Below are 20816 nucleotides of genomic sequence, written 5' to 3'. Positions count from 1 at the left end.
TCTGTGCCTAAACCTAAACGTAGATTCCATGAACAAAGCTTCTTTCTAAGAACTGCAGAACTGCACACCTATGGAATTGTCTTCCGTTTTCCTGCTTTCCAGCTGATTACAATATGGTTGTCTTCAAGTCTAGCGTAAACAAGTTTTGGTAAATTTTTACATTAGGTCTACCTCCTCAATTTTCTTTAAAATGACGACTTATATAAGTTTCCGACTATGCTGAATTCGAAAATCGCATCTAAATTTTGCAAAGAGAAGTACTTATCGAGATAAAAAGACCTGTATTATACACTGTAATTCTCTGGCGTTTTTACACACATACGCATGATAAACAAGTCTACTTCGCAGAGACTTGTTTATCACGTGTAAAAACATGGCCGTCAGAGAATTACAGTGTATGATACAGGTCTTTATATCCCCATAACTACTTGTCTCTTAAATTTAAATGTGATTTTCGTATTCAGCATAGTCGAAAACCTAGAAGTCATCATTTTAAAGATGACCGTGCGTAGGGAGGGGTTGCAGGCGGACTTAATGAAAAATAAATACCTTATTATATATTTGGGTTTCTTTTTACCAAACTAATGTTTTTTATCGCCATAAGTGCCAATCAGCACCAAAATATTAATATTGGGGGGGGGGGGGAGCGGAACAAAAATTGGGAGGTACTTTTTACGGTCTTCACCGTCCAGCCGACAGCCCCGCGGAAAGGCTTTATGATGAGAGATGCTGCTGAACTTGAATTTAAACCGTTTTTCTTGATTGTCATTAAGCAAAACTAAAATTAAAAATAAAAAAAACGTAAGTATCATTTGAAGGTAAATATGGAGAATTAGAATTACTCCACCCTCGAAAATTCCGGTTTTCTATTACTGTACACATAGATTCGAAAAAGTTGTCAAAAAACAAATATATAACAAATAAATGTTATCAAAGGCAAGATAAGTTACTTTTCTACCTAACTGGATATATTTTTCGTGTTTTTATTCAATGTAACATGTTTATTTAGCTCGAAAAACATACAGTGTTTACCGATGTATTGGAAAATTCAAGATGGCGTCTGATTCTCTCTTTAACAGGGTAAGTTTGAGAAAAGGTGTTATAAATAAAAACCCAGAAAAAATACTGTTAAAAACTCGCTCAATATATGTTACCGTGACATAGGTTGACATATATTCGGCAGGTTTTTAATAGTATTTTGTATAGTTTTTTATTTATAACATCTTTTCTCAAACTTATCCTGTTAAAGAGAGAATCAGACGCCATCTTGAATTTTCCAATACATCGGTAAACACTGTATGTTTTTCGAGCTGAATAAACATGTTACATTGAATAAAAACACAAAAAATATATCCAGTTTGGTAGAAAAATAACTTATCTTGCCTTTGATAACATTTATTTGTTATATATTTGTTTTTTGACAACTTTTTCGAATCTATGTGTACAGTAATACAAACCCAAAATTCCTTTAAAATTACCACTCCCATAGGTTTTCATGGTCGCTGAAAACGAAAATAACGTTTAAAATTACGGCAAATGAGTAGTTTCCAAGATATGAAGAAATTTTAGTTTTAAAAAGTGGGGGATCACTTTTCTATAATAATTTAATGTAAAATAAGCATTCACTTTGTGGTCACGATTTTTTCGGAGGGCGGGGCTTTCTTTTCACCCTCGGAAAATCCTATAAAATTACCACTAACGTTTAGGAAACAAGTAACTTCCAAGATATGAAGAAATGCACTCACTTTATGGTCACCTTTTTTTTTATTTTTGAGGTTGGAGGGGACTGCTGGTTGTTTTTCGTTCTTTTTTTTTTTTTTTTTTTTTAGTTTTTTAAAACTAATATTTCTTCATATCTTGGAAACTACTCATTTGCTGTAATTTTAAACGTTATTTTCGTTTTCAGCGACCCCGAAAACCTATGGGAGTGGTAATTTTAAAGGAAGTTTCGAGGGTGGAGTAATTCTTCATATTTACCTTTTTGAAATTATTTTTTGTAAAAATGTACAGTACTTTTACGTTTAACGCCGGAAATGGAGACGCCATATTTATTTCGCGCACCTGTCCTTGAAATCCGAGGGAGAAATCAGTATTTTAAACTATGGCCGAAGCATGAAATTAAATTAATTAAATTAAACTAGATAATGATTTTTCAGTTTCATTTAAATTAATTTGTTGACCCTTCAAATTTGCTTTAATTAAAAAAAAAATGTTTCGTTAAAATTATTTATTTGTTCGAAAAACAAAAAGAACTATTTTCTAAAAATCCAATGTTGCTTTCATTACAAAATTACTGTATGTTTTTTGAGCTGAATAAACATGTTACATTAAATGTAAACACTAAAATCATATCCAGTTAGGTAGAAAAGTAATTTATCTTACCTTTGGTAACATTTATTTGTTATATATTTGTTTTTTGACAACTTTTTTCGAATCTATGTGTACAGTAATACAAACCCACCTAAAATTAACATTTCTTACTTTATTTAATGTTTAAAATTATTTATTTGTTCGAAAAAAAAGAAAAGAAAAAAAAACTATTCTATAAAAATCCAATATTGCTTTCATTACAAAATTGCTTTATTAAAATTATAGTTTCTTACACACACTTTTCAATAAATGTTTTTAAAATTATATTTTGATAAATTTTTATACAATAAATGTTTTGCTTTTCAAAAGGCACTCACGCCCAGTTTAAAACATGAATTTGTCATTTTATTTTCTGCTTTTTAATAATAATAATAATAATAAAAAGGTTCCATGAAAAACTTTCCCGTTTTCATTAAATCGAAACATTTCCAATTAAACAATTACGGATATATGTTCTCTTTCACTTTTTTTTTTTTTTTTTTTTTTTCATGGTTCTTTCCGGAAGTTTAATTTTTTTTTTTTTTTTTTTTTTGTTATTTATTTCATGCTTCGGTCATAGTTTAAAATAATGATTTCTCCCTTCGATTTGAACGGCAGGTGCGCAAAATAAAATGGCGTCTCCAGTTTCGACGATAAACTGTAGAAGCACCAAATGTACTGGGGGGACCACCCGAAGACTTACCTTCAAGAAGTTGATTACGGGGAGGTTGAAAATAAGAAAATGCCTTTCGGAATAAACACCCCCAACCTCTCCATGTTAAGAACGGCTTTCGGAATAAAGACCATTTGCAGGTTAGACAACCAGTGTACATTGACAAGCTTCCCCCCCCCCACTGCACTTTCACCTTATTTTCTTCGGCTTTCGGGTTTGTGCCAGATTTGCCGTTTAGTTGTACAAATAGTCTCGAACCCTATTATCACGAAAAGGACGCATTGGGTCGACACGAGTGTATATGTTAATGTGGACAAACGTTTGTTTATATTTACGTGATTATTGAAAATGTCATCCTGTGATTAAAATACAGGTAAATATAGCGATACGCTACAACAGAACACCGTCGGTGTTCAACACCGACCACTCTAATTTGTTTTTTTTTTTTAGGGTAATCGAGGTCGCTGACAACAAATCTCATAATCAAACCCGTCGCAAATTTACTGTTTGCATGGTATTAACTCCTGAATCCAGGGACTATTTTCCGCCATACTGTCTTGTGTGAAAAAAAGGATTAATGATTGCTCGAGAAGAGAAGGATCGGCGTGCACTTACCTTGAATACTAACCAAGAAGAATTGTTGTTGTTATTCACCCTTTTAAAGTTTTATTTTGTGCTCCGGATCACGTGATAGTTAATCATCTGATCCTTCCATTATATAAGAGGGGAGATTCCCTTGTCTTGTCTCTCTTTTTTTTCTTCACCACAAACTGATTCAGTTGCCGGCGATTGAAAGTAAATCTTTTCCACTTTCGTCTGGCGAAGATACTACAAGACGGTTACGTCGCGGAAGGGGGCAATTCTTTCGCAATCTAAGGTAAGTGCATTCACTGCATTGCTCCCTTCTTGATCTGAGCGGTCATTTGATTCTTTGCTGGAAATTAATTTTTTCACACTTGATAGATATGGGCAGAATCTATTCAAGAATTCTGGCGAAAGAACTGACCCATTAAATTATCGCCCTATTAGCCTCCTCCCACTTTTTGCCAAAATATTTGAGACCTTAATTAACCATGCTCTAGTCCAGCACCTTACAGATGCTAAACTTCTGACCGACCGTCAATATGGATTTAGACAAGCCCGTTCAACGGCAGACATCCTCACTGTAATCTCTGAACGCATATACCATTCACTGGACAAAGCGGGAGAGGGCAGAGCGGTAGCTCTAGATATATCTAAGGCTTTTGACAGGGTATGGCATGAGGGTCTCCTCAGGAAGATTAGATCTTACGGTATCACTGGTAGAATACTTAACGTAATTAAATCCTTCTTAGATAAGAGAAAAATCCAGGTTGTCCTCGACGGTCGTACGTCTAAACAATATGATATAAATGCGGTAGTGCCCCAAGGATCTATCCTGGGACCTCTGCTGTTCCTGATATTCATAAATGACCTCCCAGACAAGATTGCCTCTGAGATGGGGATATATGCTGATGACACCACACTCTATAGCAGGCACGACAGGAAAACAAACGAACATATATCTAAAGTAATGGCAGAAACACTAGAGGGTGACCTCCAATTAGTAGTGGAATGGGGACAAAAATGGATGGTAACGTTCAATGCCACCAAGACAAAACTGGTTTCATTCAATAATTACAAGAAACCTTCTCTACCACCTATAGCAATGGCCAACGACTCTTTATCTGAGAGTACGTCTCTCAAGCTCCTTGGCCTAACGTTCACTGGAAACATGAGTTGGAACAGTTACATCGAGGGCATTGCCAGGGCCGCTGCAAGGAAGGTGGGCTCTCTCTACCGTGCTAGAAAACTTTTAACACCCGAAAGTATCCTGTACCTCTATAAGGCCACTATTCGCCCATGTATGGAGTATTGCTGTCATATTTGGGCCGGTGCATCGGCTACTAGTCTCTCGCTCCTTGACAGGGTTCAAAAGAGAGTCGCAAATCTGATAGGCCCTAAACTGGCATCAAAACTTCAGCCTCTGTCCCATCGTCGAAACGTTGCATCCCTCTGCCTGTTCTACAAGTACTATAATGATGAATGCTCTGAAGAACTGCAAGCACTTGTGCCCCCACGACGTGAACACCCTCGACAGACCCGACAAGCTGCAAAATCCCACCCCCACACTGTAGAGATCCCTAGATGTAAAAGATCTTTCTACTCCAGTAGTTTCTTCCCCAGAACTGCTAGACTTTGGAATTCCATTCCGGGTCACTGCTTCCCCAACTGTACTGACATGCATAAGTTCAAGTGCAACGTGAACCAACATCTCGCTGCCCTAATCCCTACATAGTACCCCAGTAGATGTTTCCCCTGATAGTAGCCCCCTACACCAAAGTGGCAATGTGCCTTGTTTGGGGTGAAAATGTAATAAAAAAAAAAAAAAAAAAAAAAAAATGAATGTCGACGCTCAAAATATATAAACATTTTGACCCCCCCCCTTTACTTAATAATTCACTAATAATCAGGAAATAAACCAATTTTAATTAAATTTTCAGTATTTATCAAATAATGATCGTGGAATATAATGAATGAATTATTTTTATTTAAATCTTAGTGAAAATGTATTATTTTGTTTAAACAAAAAATACCTTTACTAAAGTTATGGTTTTCAGTAATAAATAAAAAACGCAAGAATTTATTTTTACTTCTTTCTATAAATAAAGCATCGTAATTTGTAACAATAAAAATAAAATAAAATATTTTTATAGGAACATTACGAAAAAAGCCTCTAAAGTCCGTATTAATAAATTCGATATAACTCGAAGAAAATGAATTTCTCAAACTACCGATATTACTATTGAATTAAGCATTGCTTATTTAATATTTTCACACACAAAAAATATAAAAGCAAAAATATTTCTACTTTTTTTTTAAATTACAGATTTTGCATAATTTTCATATGCAAAATTTTAATAATTTCCTTGCTCGCAAGAGTGTGAAACTTTCGACGTAGCATAATTTTTATGTAATCTCGAACAATAATTAAAAAAAAATATATTTTAAAAATAGGAACATGAAAAATAATTAAATTAAAAAATGATAAAAATTGATACAAACGTTCAGAACAGGAATGTATGGATGCACGTCTGGGAAAAAAGAAAAAAAAATCTAACCTCCTACCTCCTTTTACTATCATGACGTCATTTTGAAACAGCGTTTCGATTGGCTGAAATTTTGGGCTTCCTTATAATCATGTAAGTTTGTTGCGTTTTTGGCAAACGGTAAATTACTTACTTTTTGAGGGCTAATTAAGTAAGTTGGGTTTTTTTTTGCACAAGCAAGGTGGGTTTTTTTTTATCATTTAATTCAGTATCTTAGGACTTTACTAATTATGTTTGAAATAGACCCAGAAAACTAATATTTATCTTTTAAAGGATTTTTACAATAAATTTATGGTGCTAATGCACATACTGATCCGCGCTATTTTTAAAATCGTATTCCAAGTTTAATTAAAGTTTTATGTTTTTTCATTCAATTGTAAGGTTAAAGTACAGAATAGATACAAAACACCCTCCCCATGTTAAGAATGGCTTTTTTAAATAATAACGTTATTATTTCAGCATGGATCAATAAGTGCACTAGTATCGAATTTATTTAACTTCAAAATTTAGCTGAATTAGTTAGCTCGCCACGAAAACATTTTCATAATTTTTTTTTCACGTGTACAAATATTTTTTTTTCACGTGTACAAATATTTTTTTTTCACGTGTACAAATATTTTTTTTTTCACGTGTACAAATATTTTTTTTTTCACGTGTACAAATATTTTGTTTTTCACGTGTACAAATATTTTTTTTTCACGTGTACAAATATTTTTTTTTTCACGTGTACAAATATTTTGTTTTTCACGTGTACAAATATTTTTTTTTCACGTGTACAAATATTTTTTTTTTCACGTGTACAAATATTTTTTTTTCACGTGTACAAATATATTTTTTTTCACGTGTACAAATATTTTTTTTTTCACGTATACAAATATTTTTTTTTTCACGTGTACAAATATTTTTTTTTTCACGTGTACAAATATTTTTTTTTTCACGTATACAAATATTTTTTTTCACGTGTACAAATATTTTTTTTTCACGTGTACAAATATTTTTTTTTTCACATGTACAAATATATTTTTTTTCACGTGTACAAATATTTTTTTTCACGTGTACAAATATTTTTTTTTTTCACGTGTACAAATATTTTTTTCCTTTAGGAAATTAACTTCAGTCTCTGATCTTACCCTAACCCTAGCCCCCCCCCCCAAATGTAAACGGTAAAATCTCCTAAAAATGTTAAATGGTGTTCTTATTGGTAAATGTTGGCGCATTACTTACGGAAAAACAGTTAATTAAACTACTGAAGCACCTTCTGTTTACATTGGGGGGGGGCGAAGGTGGTGTTGAGGTACATGCGCCCCCAACACCACACCCGCGCCCTCCCCCAATGTAAACAGGCAAAATGAATGCCGATGCTCAAAATGTATAAACATTGTGACTCCTCCCTTTGCTTAAAAATTCACCAAAAATCAGGAAATTAACCAATTTTAATGAAATTTTCAGTATTCATCAAATAATAATCACAGAATATAATGAACTAATTATTTTTATTTTAAATCTTAGTGGAAATGTATTATTTTGTTTAAACAAAAAATACCTTTATTAAAGTTATGGTTTTCAGTAGTAAATAAAAAATGATTGAATTTATTTTTGCTTTTTTATGAAAGTAAAGCATCGTAAAATATAATTTTTTTTTTACAGTAGTGTTACGAAAAAAGCCGCTAAAATCCGTATTAATGAATTGGATATAACTTGAAGAAAAATTAATTTCTTGAACTACGGATATTATCATTGAATTTAACATTGTTTATTTAATTTTTTCACCCCAAAAAATTATAATTGCAAAAATATTTCTATGGTTTTTTTTGCATTTCATAAACTTACCTTATTATCCATAGTGCTTGAAAAAAGTGTTTATGACCACAAACGAAATCCTCCACTCTCTGAGACAGATGGCGCCATACTGAATGTAAGCAATGGAGAGTTGAAATCTGGAGGCAGATAGTGAACTAATACATACAAAGAATTGATTGAGATTGTCGGACTGACTTCCTCATCTTGGTTGTTATCGTCACAACGTTTCGGCCGTTTTGCCCTCCGGCCTTCATCAGGTGTTTTGTATCGAACTGGGGAACCGTTTGTTAGGAGTCTCGAACCCAACCCTTTATTATTATTACGGGGGGGTACCGTGTTCGGACTCCAGCTAGGCTTTGGGACATAGTTGCTGATTCTCTGTTTTGAATGTTACTTTTTCACTGCCTTCATTCAGGATTGAACTCAGCGCCTTTGGGTCCTAGTGACATATGGCCGAGTTGTCCTAGACGTTGTGTCAAAGTTTACAGTTACCTAAAGGTGCTGAGTTCAATCCTGACATAGAAACAGAAATTCCAGACTCATAGTGTCTGAGGAAAAATATCTGTTTCCCTCCAATTCAGCTTAACATAAAATTCAATCCTGAACGAAGGCGGTGAAAAGTAACATTCAAAACAGAATCAGCAACTGTGTCCCAGAGCCTAGCTGGAGTCCGAACACAGTACCCCCGTAATAATAATAAAGGGTTGCGTTTGAAACTCCTAACAAACAGTTCCCCAGTTCGATACAAAACACCTGATAATGGCCGAAACGTTGTGACGATAACAACCAAGATGAGGAAGTCAGTCCGACAATCTCAATAAATGAAAACACCTCATCTCAAAAATACAGACAATTATTAAATACCTGATGTTTGGAATATTCTATCAGATAGTGAACTAATACATACAAGGCGTGTTTGAATCAATCCCCACTTTATTTATGCCATTATATTCATTTATTTACGACTGAACGAATTAATTCAACCAGGTCATAAATGGTTCAACATATCACGATGATTAATTTGTAACTTTTTTTTTTTTTCCCAGATTATTAAAGCATCTGTCATATATTTCTGCAATATTTTCTGAACACCAAACTTGTGTAGTTACTTCGTACGGAATGAAAATGGCATATTCCAAAAATCACAAAAATTGATCAAGTAGTTTTTGTTTATTTTCGAAAAAAACAAATTTATCTTTTTTTATTGGGAGATTGGGGAGGGTTATTCTGAAAACCGTTCTTAAAATGGGGAGGTTAGGGTATTTGTACACTAGTGGGGCAGGTCGTAAAAAAATACCTTTTTTTTTTTTTAACCAATAAGTGAAGGTCGAAACCATTTTAATATTTAAATTTTGTTTTTGAACTTGTGGATCATTCTAAAATGTTTTCATAAAAAATTTTATGGGTAAATGTGCAGTATCTTTCCACCCTCAAAACATCCTTTAAAATTACTATTAAAGGTTTTTGAGGGTGCTGATTACGAAAATTAATAGAACGGGGATAATTCTCCTAGGTATTTCATCCCCCTTTGAAGGAGGGATAACGTATTTGTTCTGTTGTCATGGGTTAAGTAGCTTTTTTTCTGTAGACAACTTAATTTTCTGAAGCATTTTTGGATTTTTTTGTTTATATGTGTTTTTTTTTTTTAATTTGCAGGCTTACAACTTGATCGAGCCAAAGATAAAGTTTGGATAATTTTGAATTTATAGGCAAAAATGTAAGATATGGACAGTTGTGATCTGTAGGTATTTGGCATCCACCCAGATACTGAACTAATACGTACAAGGCGTGTCTGAATCAATTCCCACTTTATTTTTTGCAGTTATATTCATTTACTTACAACTGAACGAATTTGTTCAACCAAGTCAAAAAGGGTTCAACATATCACGATGATTAATTTATAACGTCTTTCTTTCTGGTTATTAAAGCTTCTGTCATATATTTCTGCAGTATTTTCTGAAGTCAGAATCTACCCGGCCCTCGTCCGCATTATTATCCTTTATGACATAGCGTGAATGCCGCAACGATGACCAATATATTCTGTCCGTCTAAAGAACACATTAGGCACGCTCTACTCTATGAATTTCACCGCGGTTCGAATGCAAATGCTGCCGCCCGATCTATTCAGGCTGCTTATGGAATTGACGCCATAAAAGAACGAAGTTGTAGGTGGTGGTTTTCCCGTTTTCGGAAAGGAAACTTCAGCCTGGAAGATGAAGCTAGATGCGGTCGCCCCAAAAAACTTGATTCAGATCTGTTGAATGCTGCCATTACTGAAAGCCCTGCGATAAGTGCTAGAGAACTTGCGCACCAGTTTAATGTCTCCCATACGACTGCGTCACGCCAACTGCAAAGGATGGGGAAAATTTCGCTATTCGGAAAATGGGTTCCGCATGATATGTCACCAGAGAACCTGTAATATGTTTCTTGTTGCAAATCTTTGCTTTCATGATATGTTCAGGCACCATTTTTGATGATGAGATGTGGATTCTCAACCGTTATGTTAAATGTCAGCGGTCATGGATATGTTGGGTATGGAGACGTGATGATGTACATTTGAAAGCAGAGGTGTGCACACACGCATATTCCAGATTGATTTTGATCTACATTGTTGTGTCCCATAAAAAATGGGTCCTTAAATTATATCCGATGGTGAGGCCCCAGCTTGCAGGCTTTGGGGAGTGTGGAGCCACCCTTTAATTGCCATTGCTCTCAGGTCCACTCTGACCCGGAGTGGTAGTACCTGTTAGAGTCCCAACTATGGGTTAAATAGAAATCGACTTGAATAAAACAAATATATTCTATTAAAAAATTTTTTTTTCAAAATAACTGTATTAAATAACCTGAAACGGGTTAATATGCCATAAAACAAACAACCAACCAACCCATAAAAAAATGACCAGAATTGCAATTATCACGAAAACAAGGAACTGTTTACATTCCAAGATCAGAAGTTATGAATTGTGTGATGCAAAATAGAAAAGTATGTAATATTTTGATGTTTACAGTTCCAGGAATGTTGATTTGTGACTATATGAGAAAAATAAACAACAGAAAATAGAAAAGAGCAAACACTGGTGAGTGTGATTGACATCTTGACATCTCTCCATCATTGAGTTACACACCAACCAACCCCACACAACTAATGTCTCTTTCTCTCTCTCTCTCTCTCTCTCTCTCTCTCTCTCTCTCTCTCTCGATGGAGAAGCTTAATTGTAAATAAAACTTTATATGTTGATAAATTCGTCTCTGTATTGATTTTTAGAATAGCAACAAAAGAATTGTCAAGTGTATATATGATTTTAGCAAGCGTTTGAAAAGTGCAAGCTAAAAAATCATATATGCATCGACAACACAACAGATAAATCGCAAAGAAAACTAGTTCAGCAACCAAGAGCAGGAGTCCATCCCACAAAGATTCCAAAATAGTATTGTGACGTATTAAAATGTTACAAATGTTGGGTGCTTATTTAGATTCACACTTCTTTAAAAAAAAAATACTAGCTGTTCAGCCCAGTTTTGTTCAGGCCCTATGTACTGCTCATAACTATGTGCATATGTATATATGTATATATATATATACATATGCACATAGTTATATATATATTAAAAAGTTTGTATATATATATATATATATATATATATATATATTATATATATATATATTAAAAAGTTTGACTCTTGTCCAGGTAACCTACATTTAACATTTCAAGTGATGGGACGATTCCAATATTTTTCCCAATTCCGATACAATTACTGATTCTGTACTAAATTCCGGATTCCGATACAATTTCTGATTCCATCTATAAATATAAAAGCGAAAATGTATGTATGTGTGTTCGCTTTTTCTGTGTGTCTACAAAAGGCTTCTTTCAGAGAAGTGGTCGCTCGCTTCACAACTTTTTAAAACTTTTTATATCACATATAAATCGTAATATCTCACAGTTAACAACGAAGCTCGCCTGTCTATTTAATTTGCTCGATTTCAGGAAGATAAATATTCAATATTTGTTGCTCGCAGCATGTGGGTTAGTCTTTTTCTTATAACATCTTGGGGGGAAAAAAAGCGTTCATCAGTAAATGAAATCCTGCAGTCAAACTTGACCTCATTAACTCATTAAAACGAGCACCTAAATTCGAGTAATTAAATAAATTCAAACGTGTTTCCGTAAGCATGTCGTGGTGGGGCAATGGTTAACGTTGCACTTTTTTTTTCACAACTTTGCCTCGACGGTTCGGGTTCGATCCTCATACTTACTGTTTTTTTTAACCTCTCCACACACCTCCAAACACCCGGGCAACGCCGGGTACCCCTCGCTAGTTCTTTATAAATCTCTAATTATTTAACTATAAGATTGTTATTTTCGTAAAAACATTTGTTAAATATTCAGATATTTTCCGAAACGTCAAAATACACTTGTGGGGGATGATTTATCGATTTTAGCTTTACTTGTATTTTAAAATCAATTAATATTTATTATTTTATCATTATTACCAGCAATGGAAGATTTTGATTTAATCAAAATCAATTTAAAAAAGATAATTAAAAGAATCGTTTTGGCATCAGAAAATAGGCATCAAATTTTCTGATTCCGATACCCCCAGCCCCAAATCTTCCAATTTTTCTGATTCCGATACCCCCACCCCAAATCTTCAAATTTTTCTGATTCCGATACCCCCACCCCCAAATCTTCCAATTTTTCTGATTCCGATACCCCCACCCCAAATCTTCCAATTTTTCTGATTCCGATACCCCCAGCCCCAAATCTTCCAAGTTTTCTGATTCCGATACCCCCACCCCCAAATCTTCCAATTTTTCTGATTCCGATACCCCCACCCCCAAATCTTCCAATTTTTCTGATTCCGATACCCCCACCCCCAAATCTTCCAATTTTTCTGATTCCCAATTCCGACTAATCATCCCAACACTAGTTTAGACTCAAAATTGGCAGAAGAGTTTGGTAGAGTCTGCAAAGGTTAACTCTTTCAACTTTGACCTATTGGCAGCCAAATTTTCGCCCAAAAACTGATTGAAAAGCTTGCTGCATGTCTGAATACAATTTATGTAAAATTTCAAATGTTCAGACCCAAAATTGGCTGAATAGTTTGTTAGAGACCGCAAAGGTCAAATCTTTGGTCAAAAGCTGATTAAAACGGTTGCCCTATGTCTTAATACACTTTATGTAAAATTTCAAATGTTTAGACCCAAAATTGGCTGAGTAATTTGGTAGAGATCACAGAGGTCAAATCTTTTTAACTTAAAAATTTTTTTAACCGTAATTTTGACCCCTTAACATTTATTGTTTTGAGCTCAAATCAAATAAAAAAAGTTAAATCCATGTCCAAATGATGTACATTTAAAATTTCAAGTGTTTAGACCCAAAATTGGTGGAGGAGTTTGGTAGAGTTCTCAAAGGTCAAATCGTTGAATTTTAACCCTTGAAAGTCAAATTTGTGGCTGAAAACTGATTATAAAGATTTTCCCAAATCTCACTATCCCTTATGTCAAATGTTGAGTCTGTAGACTGAAAATAGACAGAGTAGTTTGGTAGGGAAATGTACACGCATGTTGTATAGGGGTCCATATTAAAGAGATGGGATGGGGACATTCATATACAGGATAGACGATGATGAGAGGGAGAGACAGAAGACATTTATGTAGTTTTTTTGTTTTTTTTTACACAGGCATCACCACATTATCAAGGCCAAGAGGCCACTCAAGGATAAGGATTAAGAGTGTACAGTAGAAATTGGACAACATAGTAATCATTAGTAATGAAAATTCGGTAAATTTGATAACTTCTATGGAACGGCTCATCAAGAACTTGTTTACGTTAGACTTGAACACAACCATATTGTAGTCAGCAGGAAAACGGAAGACAATTCCACAGGCGTGCAGTTCTAAGAAAGAAGCTTTGCTCATGGAATCTACGTTGAGGTTTAGGCAAGGATAAAGAGTGGGGGGAATTATTGATAGTGTTTTCAGCTAGACGAGTGTTTCTTGTGAAAGTTTGTCGAGGGGGGGGACCATAGATTGAAGCTCAGTCGAACACTTTCCATGAAAATAACGATACATCAGAGACAAACTTGCAACATCTCTTCTGTGAGATAGAGGTTACAGGGAAGAGAAAAGGACATCTCCTACGAGGTTACGAAGTCTATTTTGAACTCTATCAAGGCAGGACAAGTTCTTTCTAGCAGCTCCTGTCCAGATGTGGCAACAGTATTCCATCCTTGGACGTACCTGGCTCTTATATAGATAGAGAATTGCATCAGCAGTGAGATATCTACTGGATCGATAGAAAGATCCCACCATGTTTCCAGCGGCCTTGGCAACAGATTTGATGTACGTGTTCCATTGGGGTGTTTCTTCTTAACACAGATAGCGAGGAGGAAAGGTGATCAGTTCTTTTAACATAGGAGGGGACCACCATTACTTATGATGGAGAGGGACACATTACTTAGGATGGGGGTTTATACACAAAGTTCATTATAAAGATGAGGGAGACAAAGTTCATATAAGATGATTACACATTACCTTTAATTTGCAGAATGACAACACAGAGACGGCAGTTACAAAAATATGAGATATATAATGTGCCCTGCCTCTCTTCGGAAAAAACTTGGCTCGTGTCATCTAAATTTCTGAGAGACGGTCACATCAGGTCCTGGTATGCTGAAAACGAATAGCAAGGCTCACGCAGGCACAAAAAAAACAGACGCTTAAAATTCTATGCTACTAAAGTTAATTTCATAAAAGTTATTTTCAGTCTTTTTACAAATATATTGTTTCAGCTCTTCGGAGACGGCACACAGATGGATGGAGGAGGGTGGTGGTTAGTCTTTTGGAACTGGTGTTGTTATTTCGAGTTTTGCGCAAAACTGATTAATTTTGAGCGACATTGGCATTATATAGTGGGGTGTGTGTTCGGAGTGGAAAATTCCCCAAGCCAATCAGATTACGACACGCATTTGGGGAAACCCCAAAGGCGAGATTGCGGGTGTGAATCTGCGACCAATATATGCTATCTATTCCCATGATCCCAGAGTTCACCGGCTGTCAGTCAGAACACCTGGCTAGGGCTCCTCAGGCCAGACAATGTCAACGCCACTACTCCAACATTTCCTGTCGTCTATCTTTTGAATAACAAATATATCTCTGATATCTATTTTGACGATGAAATAAAATATATATCTATATTTTCTACTTCAGGTCTTTGGGATATCCGCTGTTGCCCGGGATCTATTAAAGCTCTCTTAGCATAGTCACCCGGCCTTCTTTAGGTCCCTGGGAAGTCTGAACCTCCCCAATCAGGAGCAAAACGCTCCCTTACGTTAATTAGGTCACAGACCCTCCTCATGTCAGCTCTGTCTCCATCCGACTCAACTCTGAACTCTGTCTCTCTCGGCCTAAATCTCTAAAAATCCGGGCAGCGCCGGGTACCCTCGTTAGTCTGTTATATAAAGGAAAGTCGTCTGTGTTTGTTTTTGTATCTTTGCTAAAAACTTTTGACACATGTAATGAATACTAATAAAATTAGTAGCCTTAGACAGATCAATCTTTCAAACAACAAATATAAAAAATTTGGCTAAAAAGATTCATTCTCTGACCGTCAACTGGGCTGTTTTTTTTTGCAAGGAGGGATCCGTTTTTGCGGTGACATCTTTGCAAAGTCATTCACGCCTCGCAATCCCGACGTACATTTAAAACACGTAATTTCAAAGGTTTGTGCCATCAAAAATCACGTGGGAGAGACAGCTAACGTTTTTGCCATTTTTTTTCACCTACTTTTCCTCTTTCCTGTTACATGTTTGAGCCTGGCTACTGCGGCTAATTTTTTTTTTTTTTTGGCGCTCGCACAGGAACTCGCTGCTATTTTCTTTTTTGTTGGGGGTTGGTTGCTCAATAGCTTTACTATATCACCTCTCTGCACCCGGGCAACGCCGGGTACTCCTGCTAGTCCGAAATGAAAGTGATGCTTGTGAAACGAACTGTATTCGAACTTGGGAAACTGATGTTGCCAGTCTGTGTTGTTCATCACTTAACTAACATCGACCATGAGTAAAGACAAATAGATGCTTATCGAATGACTATTCAGCATGGACACAATGCACAATACCCTCAAGTTTGAGACACATACAGTTATCGCCCCTTATTTCCAAAGTTGCATGTTTCACCCAATAGGTGGCGATATCGATTTTCGTTTCCTACTTCCTCTTTCAACCTCGTTCCTATCTTCGGCATTGACATGGGCATACACGTGGAGACTCCGCTCCTCTGAACTCTTTTTCATCTGTGACGTCATACAGTATGAACATGTCGAGAGTTTCTCCTCCTGACTTTCTTATAAAACGTGTCTTGTACCAGTCTCCTGTAATAAATTCACACGGTTTGTAAACTACATTTTATGATGAGCATTGTTTTTATATTTGTTGTTCATCCACTGATTTTGACGTTTTCGACATGGTAGACAGCGTTTAACGACATCCACTACAAGCATAGTCCAACTGAAAAAGTCAGACAAGTTAACACAAAGTATGTTGCCGCTTAGACTGTTCAAGTACGGCACAATCACGTTGACACACCGGTTCTTGCTAGATCACTAAAGTTAAGCAACATTGAACCTGGCCAGTACCAGATTGGTGACGATTTGGGAAGGCTGTATGTACCTTCTGGGAAGGTTGGACGTGAGGCCAGCACCCTCACCCTCTAAAAAGAACTCCTCGCTACAAAAACATCTACAAAAGTTGTAGATGGCCTATGCCCCTCCAGGGGCTCAAGGGCTATGGATGGATGGAGACTGTTCAAGCCTCCATGAAGAGTTTTTTCCCCGTCCGAGCCAAGCTTGCCAAGAAAAGGGAGGGACACACCTTCTTGGTTGGAACAATCACCGTATTGTTTAAGACGCGCTTCTGAGAACATGCGTCACGTTCTACCCCGACAACTCAGACAACCAAATTGTTTTTCCACATTTATATATATATTCCTGTTGCGATTAGATACTACATTCTTTTTTCTATTAAGACATATTTGTGTTTATTTATCTAACATTCTTACTTCTAATTGTTTATAGAATCTAGTCAAGTTAAATTCCTAAAACGTCATTTAATCATATTCGTCTTCAGATTGCCTTATTCTTTAAACAAATCTAATTCAATCTACTTGATTATAATAATAATCTTCTGGCTAAGATAGTTGATAATACCCCGGGAATTTAGGTAATTTTTGAACGTAGGATTATATGACTTGTTATACCATTTTTCTGGGTCCAAATTTAATGGGGAAGTCAAAAGACTGTCTAAAATACAAAATATGGCCTAGTTTTGGAGATACAATAGCTTTTTCAAAGCGTGGTGTAATATCCCTGAATTGGAGACTGGTTTCCCGAACACGATAATAGCTTCGCTCTTTTAACTTATGTCTCGCTAGAAGCCCAAAATTGAACTTTAAAATATCTTGCTTCTTCATTTAAAAAAGACGAGAAGAATTATTGACCAATTTTCAACACTTATGAAAGATTTTTGGAATATAAGCGCTTCAAACGCTTCTAGTAAAATAGACAAATCATTGGAAGATTTTCTAACATGAGAAATAATTAAAACGAATAATTCAAGAAATCAGACACTTGCAAAGTAATTAACTGTTTAGGTTAGTTAAGTGGGAAATAACACAAATCATTGCAAACAAAAAAAAAGTAACTTTACAAAGAAAAATCATTTTAATTAAGCATTGTACGACAATCTCCTCCCTAATGTTATACTGGTGCATGATATTCTTGGATTTGGAAGCCAGAGCAGCATCACTTAAATTTTCACCAAACTCTTGGATTTGATGCACAGGTTTCTGGATGTAATTTTCCTCACCAACCCATTTCACTATCAGTTTATCTCTCTGCTTGGAGAAGTAATGAGTTAAGGTTTTTTTTTTTTTAATTTTATCACATTTTCACCCCAAACAAGGCACATTGCCACTTTGGTGTAGGGAGCTACTATCAGGGGAAACTACTGGGGTACTATGTAGGGATTTGGGCAGCAAGATGTTGGTTCACTTACATTTGAACTTCTGCATGTCAGTACAGTTGGGGAAGCAGTGACCTGGAATGGAATTCCAAATTCTAACGGTTCTGGGTAAGAAACTACTGGAGTAGAAAGATCTTTTACATCTAGGGATCTCTACAGTGTGGGGGTGGGATTTTGCAGCTTGTCGGGTCTCTCGAGGTTGTTCACATCATGGGGGCACAAGTGCTTGCAGTTCATCAGAGCATTCACCACTAAAATACTTGTAGAACAGGCAGAGGGATGCAACGTTTCGTCGATGGGACAGAGGCTGAAGCTTAGATGCCAGTTCAGGGCCTATCAGATTTGCGACTCTCTTTTGAACCTTGTCAAGGAGCGAGAGACTAGTAGCCAATGCACCAGCCCAAATATGACAGCAATACTCCATACATGGGCGAATGGTTGCCTTATAGAGGTACAGGATACTTTTGGGTGTTAGTAGTTTTCTAGCACGGTAGAGAGAGCCCACCTTCCTTGCAGCGGCCTTGGCAATGCCCTCGATGTAATTGTTCCAACTCATGTTTCCTGTGAATGTTAGGCCAAAGAGCTTGAAAGACGTACTCTCAGATAAAGAGTCGTTGGCCATTGCTATAGGCGGTAGAGAAGGTTTCTTGTAATTATTGAATGAAACTAGTTTAGTCTTGGCGGCATTGAACGTGACCATCCATTTTTGTCCCCATTCCACTACTGGGTTGAGGAGCTTTAGAACGACTCTCACGCATCTTGGTTAGATGGTATTCAACTTTTTCTCCCTCTGACAAGCTACTGTAGCCACCCTCTGCACTTCGTCTACTTTTTTAGCTAAGTTTTCCTTTTTGAATGGCATTCTGCTGATCTAAAAAGAAAAGGTTACAATTCAAATAGTAAGCAGTTATATTCATGATTAATTTGAATATGTTAGCTCTCTCTCTCTCTCTCTCTCTCTCTCTTGTACCTATAAACACTAAATATTACAGATATAATGAAGAATATGACTTAGTAGCACTAAGGGAATTTCTCAGGGCGTCCATTCCTCTATTTTGTACTTTGGGGATTTCCCTTCAACCCTATAAGGGAAAATATTAAAGGAATTTATCGAAATCTCCCAAAATTATGATATGATGTCATGAATGAAAGAATGGAAGAGTTAATGATTGCTCAGCATCAGAAACATCATTTTACACATAATTTTTTTTTTTTTTTTTTTTTTTTTTTGCATTTTCCTGGCATATAACCCAGCTGTAAACACTATCAATAATTCCCCCCACTCTTTATCTGTACCTAAACCTAAACGTAGATTCCATGAACAAAGCTTCTTTCTTAGAACTGCACGCCTGTGGAATTGTCTTCCGTTTTCCTGCTTTCCGGCTGACTACAATATGGTTGTGTTCAAGTCTAACGTAAATAAGTTCTTGATGAGCCGTTCCATATAAGTTAACAAATTTACCAAATTTTTATTACTAATGATTACTATATTGTCCAATTTCTACTGTACACTCTTTAACCCTTATCCTTGAGTGGCTTCTTGGCCTTGATAATGTGGTGATGCCTATGTAAAAAAAAAAGAAAAGAAAAGATGGGGAGGGAGTGTCAGAACTTTCACTGGAGTTATCTCCTTTTGGCATTTGTAAAATTCAAACAAATTTTTTTAAAATCCAATATGGCTGCCTTCAACACGCTCTCATAAAAACGTGTTTTTCCGCTGTAAAAAAAAAAAAACTACTTGATGAAATTAAGTGAAATGTTTTTCGGAGAGCTTTGTTCCATAACGGATACATACAATTTAAACTTTTTTCGATATTTTCATTTTTTTAATGTCTTTACAAAAAATGTCTGGAAATTTATTGAATGTACCTCATAATTAGCGAAAAATAAATTTTGCCTAAATTAGCCAAAGATTTTCAGTTTTCCGAAAATATTTACCTCCCTTTTGTTACGATTAGAACTATTTTTTTTTCTTCTTTTTTTTTTTTTTTGCAGAATTCAAATTTTGCTAATTGTGTTTTCGGCGCTTATGTCAACGGATCATTGAATCTAAGGGAGATAACTGGCATAAACATAGCAAAACCAAACATATTTGCAATATATAATTTGGGACGCTGAAATAATCAGTAAAACAATGAAAGAATGTTAAAAAAAAAAAAAAAAAAATGATTACACGATTTTTGTAGCCGAGTTCCGGAAATTGCTACAACCGTTTACGAAAAGGGTACTCGTACAGTTTAGTCAAAACATTAAAAAATAAAAATATCGAAAAAGGGTTATATTGTACGTATCCGTTTGGGACTGGAAGGTCTCCGAAAAAAAAAAAAAATTCTCATAATTTGATCGAATAGTATTTTCTTTTTTTTTTTTTTTTTTTTAAGCGGAAAAACACGTTTTTATGAGAGCACGGCACGAATGGAATTATGAAATTTATTGAACACGCCACGGGGAGATAACTCCAGTTAAAGCGCCGACACTCCCTCCCCATCTTTAATACTAGCTTTTCTTTCTAAACATCGAACCTTTCGCTCGATATCATAACAAATTGTTTTTTCGATGTAAAACAAAATAAAACAAAAAAAAAAAAACTATTTGATGAAGTTAAGTGAAAAAAAAATTTTTTTCGGAGAACTTCGTTCCATAACGGCTACGTACAATATAAACTTTTTTTCAATATTTTCAATTTTTAATGTCTTGATCAAACTGTGCAAGTACCTCATTAATATTTGATTTTCGATGCTTATGTCATCGGATCATTAAATCTAAGGGAGATAACCAGCATAAAAATAGAAAAACTAAGCATATTTGCAAGGTATAATTTAGGACGCTGAATAATCAGTAAAACA

The 20816-nt window shown here is 35.5% G+C and overlaps 1 long non-coding RNA gene across 1 annotated transcript; it reads left to right on the top strand.

Moving 5' to 3' along the window:
- The first annotated feature begins 679 nt into the window (after nucleotides 1-679).
- On the top strand, nucleotides 680-11192 carry LOC145270694 (uncharacterized). Its single transcript, XR_013865519.1, has 2 exons — nucleotides 680-801; nucleotides 9607-11192. It is a non-coding gene; the product is annotated as an uncharacterized LOC145270694 (long non-coding RNA).
- Nucleotides 11193-20816: the final 9624 nt, after the last annotated feature.

Source organism: Euprymna scolopes, chromosome 46, assembly GCF_053919585.1.
Source record: "Euprymna scolopes isolate OS-2025 chromosome 46, ASM5391958v1, whole genome shotgun sequence".
Classification (NCBI taxonomy): domain Eukaryota; kingdom Metazoa; phylum Mollusca; class Cephalopoda; order Sepiida; family Sepiolidae; genus Euprymna; species Euprymna scolopes.
This window is presented reverse-complemented; position numbering and strand designations above follow the sequence as displayed.